Source organism: Lucilia cuprina, chromosome 5, assembly GCF_022045245.1.
Source record: "Lucilia cuprina isolate Lc7/37 chromosome 5, ASM2204524v1, whole genome shotgun sequence".
Classification (NCBI taxonomy): domain Eukaryota; kingdom Metazoa; phylum Arthropoda; class Insecta; order Diptera; family Calliphoridae; genus Lucilia; species Lucilia cuprina.
The window spans coordinates 24,772,855-24,780,879 of record NC_060953.1 but is presented as its reverse complement, the minus strand read 5'-3'; the positions used below and the strand labels follow the sequence as shown (position 1 = coordinate 24,780,879).

Sequence of the window (8,025 nt, the reverse complement as noted above, 5' to 3'; positions counted from 1 at the left end):
ATATTTGTCTAATATAGACACGGGGTGATTGTTTATTTGATATACAACTAAGATAGGATTTCCCTATTTTATCATCGAACTAGACTGAATTGTTATCCCCGCAAAAAAAAAATTGCATTGGTGCAAAATGAATTTATGTCGTGACTTCTTTAATAACAGTGTTAATACAACTCATTCTAAATGTCTTCCTCTTCCACAGTTAAAAAATGTTTTCAAAACTTCAAAAATAAATTCAGAATGTTTACATAATTAAGAAAGATTTATGTAGCATTAAAAATAATTTTGATTATTAATATTATTTTATATATTTTTTCTACATTTATTATAAAATGTTTTAAATATATTCAGAAAATACATACTAAACAAATAGCTTGAAATAACATCGTTTTCGAAAAATTGAATTTGCATGGGTTCGATTATTCGAAAGTCTCGCATAAAGACATGATCTCCAATGATATGCTGATTCTGATTAAACAACATCTTTGTCATGTAACTTTTTGCCTGATATTTTTTTGTATTTAATTTTAATTCTTACATACATATGCAAATATGTATGTGGCAGACTGAACCGAAAAACTTTATGTTTAGATTATTAAATTTTAAAGAATGCAATGAATTTATTTAATCTTAATAATTTTAAATAATAATTCGAATTATGAAATCTAAAAAGCCCATTGAACAAATTTTTCAGGCGAAGCAAAAAATCTTTTAAAATGATATATTATCCAAAAACGTTCAACATTTTCTAAAGTTAAACTTATTTTTCATTAAGAAATTAGTATTTACGGAGATATGAAACATTATAAAAAAGTACATTACATTATAAAATAGTGAGGTTCAACATTTTTAACTAATTACAATCGGTTTTTGTTGGTAAAAAATTGTTTTCGTAAAAATTTTCGAAACCAGGACTTTTTCCTTGAAACAAAATCTAAAGCTGTTTAAGTAATCTCTAAATCTGTTGTGTTCTCTACAATCATCTAGATTTACGAGGCATGGTAGATTTTCTTTCCGGCTATCTTCAGTCGAGGTGTGGTTCTCATCTAGATTTTCAAAATAACACAACAGTAGAAAATTGATTCATGCCTCTTGGTATTGCCGTGATCAATATTATTTTAACAAATTTTACAAACTTTAGCCAGGTGAAGTTATTGGCCTAGGAGCACATTTTTCCCACCCATGTCATACGCTTATGGCAATTATGGTGCTCATGATTTATATAATTGCCCCTTTAGCAAATCTTCAATCAATAATTTAGCTACACGGATTCATTTTTAACATTTCTCTAATTTTAATATATTTAGCAATTCATATTCGTATAATCCGTGTAGCTAAATTATTGATTGAAGATTTGCTAAAGGGGCAATTATATAAATCATGAGCACCATAATTGCCATAGGCGTATGACATGGGTGGGAAAAATGTGCTGCTAGGCCAATAAAATCACCTGGCTAAAGTTTGTAAAATTTGTTAAAATAATATTGATCACGGCAATACCAAGAGGCATGAATCAATTTTCTACTGTTGTGTTATTTTGAAAATCTAGATGAGAACCACACCTCGACTGAAGATAGCCGGAAAGAAAATCTACCATGCCTCGTAAATCTAGATGATTGTAGAGAACACAACATAGAATGGCGCCCAACGAGAGCAAATTTATAGCTCGTCAAATTTTCAAACACAAAACTTCAAATATCTTCCAAAAGATTCTTTTCACGATTAGTCCCAGTAAATTGAATTATGAATATTCTATCTGAGTTGCAATCTGTTGAACTTAGATTTTTTTTGAGATAATTTGAGGGAATAAAATAGATTGGATTTTAGAAAAGTAAACATCTATATAACGATTACGATTTTGTTAGTCCGGGTTTAACAATCAGAAATAGGGAAACCTCGTGCAACAAATTCATAATCTAAAATCTATGGTATAGGAAAATTTCTTTCTATTTTATTAAGAGAATAGAAGTACATGCATATATACTGTGTCATTGATGTTCATTTTAAATTGGACATAATTTGTCAGTAGTATGATTCGGTATAGTCTATGCGCTATGGTATATAGTAGCGTATACATGCGTACCAGTACTTCGACAAATCTCACAATCTCTATTTACTATATGGATTCATGTTAACATTTCTCTAAAAACTTTTATATAAACTCAAAACTTGAATACAGGAAATTATAAGTCTTTTTAACATATCGGTGTAAGCATATATTGAACACATGACAATCTTCTAGAAAGGCAGACAGTAATAGTAACAGATCTAATACTAGTACAGGAAGTAGAGTTAGTAATTCAAGGGGTCGTGGTAAGAAAATAGGTGAAACTTCCACTGGGAATTTATTCCACTCTCCATTTCAAACAATTTCAAATATTTTCGTACACCCATTAGAGGACCGGGATTGAACACGCCGAGTAGTAAGACTGCTGGCTCACGAAATTCATCTCACCTTCAATCTAATATCAGCGGAAATACAACACCCAAAGAAACTTCGCAAGAACAAGCCAATACTGACGTTAATACGGAATTCCAGAATTCCTCAAATAGTCATAACACCAATTCCACTAATTGCGATAGTTTTAACTCTAATATTAGTACACAGTTGGATAATTTAGTTCATAGCTCTACCAACGATAATTCAACCAGATATTCTAATATAGATCTTCCGAATACAACTTCAAGTAATAATACTTCAGGAACTGGTATAGCAGTAAATATTAAAACTTCAGAAATGAACCCCAATTCAGATAATATACCCACAACCGAACAGGGCCAAACCTATAAGCCCCCGCTCGAAAATACTGATACAGTTGAACCTATTATATTGGCTCTACAGCAAACAATTCTTACTACACAGGAAGAATTTAGACACGAATTAACGTCAATGAAAAGTACATTAGCCATGTTGACACGAAGGGAGTCAAATGATTTATCCCAACCAATACAGCCACCCACATCTAACGTAAATAATAGTGTAGGTTGTTGTTTACCACACTCAATAAAATTTAAGGACTGGAATGTAAAATATGACGGTATTGGGAGAGTGTCAGATTTCTTATTTAAGTTAGAAACCTTAAGTTCTAGATCTAATTGCTCTGAAGACCAGTTAATGGATAATATACATATGTTTTTAGCAGGAAAAGCTGAGGATTGGTTTTGGCTTTTCATTAAACAAAACCCTAACGCCAAATATCCATTCTTTAAGTATTCAATTTCAAAACAATTTGGTTCATTAGAGAATGATCATGACATTGTTGTTAAAATTTCCCTTAGGAAACAGGGCACACGTGAACCATATGATGATTTTCACACTGCAATAGTGTCCATGAACTCCAGACTGTCAGAACCAATTGTAGAACGAAAACTTATAGACATCATTAAAGGAAATTTAAATCCAAATTTAAGATACATGATTTTCAATTCAGAATCCAACAACTTGGAAACGTTTAGGCAGACTGCACGAAGAGCAGAAAAGCTTTTGCTTGATAACAGAAACCATACACCATTTTCTTTTAATCGTCAAGTTAGCGAATGAGGAGGACTTGGACAATGATCCTCAGATTGAAGCATTTCAAGCAAACCGCCGGCAAGTTGACTTATCCAAATTACAATGTTGGAACTGTACCAAGTATGGACATTCGTATATATACTGCCCGGAGGAAGTCAGGAACATTTTTTGTTTTAAATGTGGGCAAAAAGGGGTTACTACCCCGAAGTGTCCTAATCAACACGTGGGAAACTACAAAAAGAGCGAGTTGTTAACCGGGGACTCTCGTTCTTCCCGTTAAATCCCGAGTTAAATATTTCTAATGACAATTTTCAAACAATTAAACCCAATTATATACACTATACACACATTTTACAAGCAGACTCTCATGACAAGGAAACACAAGCTAATTTAGATTTTCAATCTTTAAGTAATCGCAAACAAAACTATCATAATATAAGGAATAAAATTTTCGCAAACTCTAAGATTTTGAAATGTAGGAAAAGATTCCAGGCTCGTAGAAATGTTAGGAAACAACTTGAAAGCACTCGCCTTTGCACCGAGAATGACGACCGACCATTCGCTAAAATCAAAATTTTTGAGGACGAAGTTGTAGGGCTGCTAGATTCTGGTGCAAGTATGTCCTCGGAAACGATTGTCTTACCTTCTTTCGAAAACACAACATCAAGTACAAAGCCCTTAACTCGTCAGTATCGACCGCCGATGGAACTAAACAACTTGTCATAGGGTTTTGTTCACTTCCTGTTACCTATAAAAATGTTGTTAAAACCATCATGTTTTACTTAGTTCCTTCGCTCAAACAAGATGCATATCTTGGTGTAGATTTCTGGAGGTCATATGCTTTAGCTCCAAATATCATTCCCGAGGTCGCGGATCTGGAAATTGTTCATGACGAGGAAGCCAGTTTTCACAATTTAACACCTGAACAGAAACTAGAGTTAGAAAAGGTCCTGTTAGAATTCCCATCATTCTCAAAAGTAGGATTAGGTTGCACATCTTTAGTCGAGCACCACATAGACACAGGAGACGCCGCCCCAGTCAAATCTAAACACTTTCCACTCTCACCACCCAGGCAGGAAGAAGCGTATGCTGAAATAGATAGGCTCCTAAAAATGAATGTTATAGAGGAATCAAATTCCCCATGGTGCAGCCCCGTTGTCTTAGTCCGGAAACCAGGAAAGGTACGCCTCTGCTTGGACTGTAGGAAAGTCAACGAACTCACAAAGAAAGACTCATATCCCCTACCTCACATCAATGGGCTGTTAACGAGATTAAAGGACACACATTACATAAGCGGAATCGACCTAAAGGACGCATTTCTTCAGATCAAGCTAACGGAGTCATCAAAGGAAAAGACAGCATTTGCGGTACCGGGGAAACCATTGTATCAGTACCGCGTCATGCCATTTGGCTTGTGCAATGGTCCCCAAACGATGAGCCGATTAATGGACCGGGTTGTACCTTCAAGGCTCCGTGAGAATGTCTTTATTTATTTAGACGATCTGCTGGTCTGTAGCGCTGATTTTGATTCACATTTGCAACTTTTAAGAGAGGTTGCAGAGTGCTTACAGAATGAAAATTTAACCATCAATGTGAAGAAAAGTAAATTTGCACAAAGGGAAATTAAGTACCTCGGTTTTAGAGTAGGTCAAGGCTGCCTAAAAGCAGATCCTGATAAGGTTGAAGCCATTAGTTCCTTTCCCCTGCCAAAAACGGCAAGACAACTTCGCCGATTCATCGGTATGTCAAACTGGTACCGGGTTTTTATAAAGAATTATGCCGATTTATCGGGTCCGCTCACAGATTGTTTAATAAAATCTGTTAAACCGTTTAAACTTTCTGAAGAGGCCATTTGTTCATTCGATTTGCTTAAAGATGCACTATCTTCTGCACCAGTCCTTGCCCAACCCGATTTTAGTCGCGAATTTATCATACAATGCGATGCATCGAGGATAGGCGTGGGTGGTGTCCTATATCAGCATGATGAGGAAGGCAGAGAAAGGCCGATTGCCTTCGTCTCCCAAAAACTTAATAAGGCTCAACGCAACTATACCGTTACCGAGCTGGAGTGTATGGCAGCCATAGTTTGCGTTAAGAGATTTAGGCCATATGTCGAGGGATTGCCCTTTCATATAATCACTGACCATTCAAGTCTTAAATGGTTAATGAACCAAAAGGACTTGAATGGTCGCCTTGCTAGGTGGAGTTTGAAGCTCCAAGCTTTTAATTTTAATATAGAGCATCGTAAAGGTTTCCTCAACATCGTACCTGATACATTATCAAGGTTTGATGTGGATGAAATTGATTTAAATGTTCTAACAGCTGAAATAGACTTGAAATCCCCAGACTTTGATGAAAGTGAATATGAGTCTCTTAGGAACACAGTAAAAAATAAAGGGGATGTCTTGCCAGATTTATGTGTTTCCGATAACCTTGTTCTTAAAAGGGTAAAATTTCGTGAAGGTGCTGGATTTGAGGAAGAAAGTCTATGGAGACTTTGGTTACCAAGATCATTATGTAGGACGATAATAGAAAAGAACTGGATACCACGGTGGCTATCAGAAAACACTGGCACGTATTCGCCAAAAGTATTTTTGGCCCACTATGTGTAAGGAAATTCGGGAATATGTCAGTCAGTGCGATTTATGCAAACAAGTAAAAGCCCCAAATCAAACCCTAAGACCTTTGATGGGGGACGGGTTTACAACCCAACGCCCATTTCAGCGTTTATATTGCGATTTCTTGGGCCCATATCCAAGGACAAAGTCCCAAAATTCCTCACTTTTTATAGTCATAGATCATCTCACTAAATATTTATTTTTAAAACCTATGAAGGCAGCCACTTCGGCTAACATAGTAAAGTACTTTCAGAATACGATTTTCCCAGCTTACGGCGTTCCCCAATATTTTCACAGCGATAATGGCAAGCAATTTGTGTCAAAAGACTTCTCAGACTTTCTCATTCAGCATGGAATTATACACATCAGAACTGGCTTATATTCACCACAGGCCAATGCGAGTGAAAGGGCAAATCGCGAGATCATTTCAAAAGTACGAATATTTCTCAAGGACGACAATAATCATCAAAATTGCGATCTCTGTATTCCCCAAATCTTAACCGTACTTCGTAGCGACTTTCATTCTGTCATTGGTTGTTCTCCTTATTATGCCTTAACAGGACAAAACATGGTCCAGCATGGATCAACATACGAATTACTAACTAAACTTGGATGCCTACAGAATGACGATTTCGATATAAAAGTTGACGCGGACAAATTAGACCATATTAGGCGAAATATAAGCGAGAAATTGTCTAAAGCCCATGATAAATCCAGTAAGACCTATAATACGAGATGTAGACCAGTAAACTTTTGTGAGAATCAGGAAGTTTTTGTTCGAAATTTTTCACAGAGTGATTTTTCGAAGGCTATTAATTCGAAATTTTTACCAAAATTTTTGAAATGTCGAATTATAAAGAAGATAGGAAATTCATTATACGATATCGAGGATTTGAAAGGAAAGTATATGGGCAGGTTTCATGCATCCGATATTCGTCCATGATTTCTACTCATATATTCATCCACATTTTTTTGTTGTTTTTCTTTTGCGACACAAAGTGAAATCTGCCTGTTCGTTCTCTTGATTAAAATGAGATTTCAATCAACACAACGTAGCAGTTTTGTAACGATTTCGTGTTATTATTAATATTTATGTCATGCCATCATTCTGAGATGGTAAACTTACAGTTAGTCAATTATGCAAACTTAATTGTCCAACACTGACAATTTAGAACAATCTACACGGTTACTTAGAATAATCTCTTGATATACGAAGACGAAGACTTAGACTTCGGAATTATCGTGTAAACCACTTCCTTTTCATTCACTAAATCAACTTGACGGTAATCAATGAAAAAGTCCAAATTTTTATAAATTGAAAAGTTACAAGTATTTTTGCCATCGTTTGAATCAATTAAATTGATTATATAGAAGCTATAAATTATTTTTTTCAAATTAATCCAATAAATTAATTATTTTCAAACTCCTTGGGTAAGCAAAAATTAAATACTATAAGCGACATGTGATTACAGTGGCATATTACTTTTCCGTGGCATATTTTTTTTTAGTTTATAAATTCTGGAATCGGATTTACAATATCAGCGTATTACCACACTTTTGAGATCCACTTACATTTTTGCGAATATTAGCATTTCTTTGGAAAGATACGAATAAAATTCACAAACGCATGTTAGGATTAGCTTTCGGAAAGGTAAATTGTAGTGCCTTAATTGGCCTTGAATTGGAATAATTTTTGTTTGGTAATTTTTATAGCACCAAATATACCAATATTTGAACATATATGACCAAAAACTTAAGGAATTGCGTTTCAGAATAAAACTAAGTGATATTTATCGTTTACTATACACCGTAATTATAGTGCTACCAAGATTTCCACCGCTACTATTTACGTGAATATAGTAAAATAGGATATTTCATTCATCCTAATAAGTCATT

At 34.8% G+C, this 8,025-nt stretch overlaps 1 long non-coding RNA gene across 1 annotated transcript; it reads left to right on the top strand.

Annotated features, from left to right (window-relative positions):
- The first annotated feature begins 7,419 nt into the window (after nucleotides 1–7,419).
- LOC124419908 lies at nucleotides 7,420–7,969 on the top strand. Its single transcript, XR_006940891.1, has 3 exons — nucleotides 7,420–7,560; nucleotides 7,638–7,780; nucleotides 7,843–7,969. It is a non-coding gene; the product is annotated as an uncharacterized LOC124419908 (long non-coding RNA).
- Nucleotides 7,970–8,025: the final 56 nt, after the last annotated feature.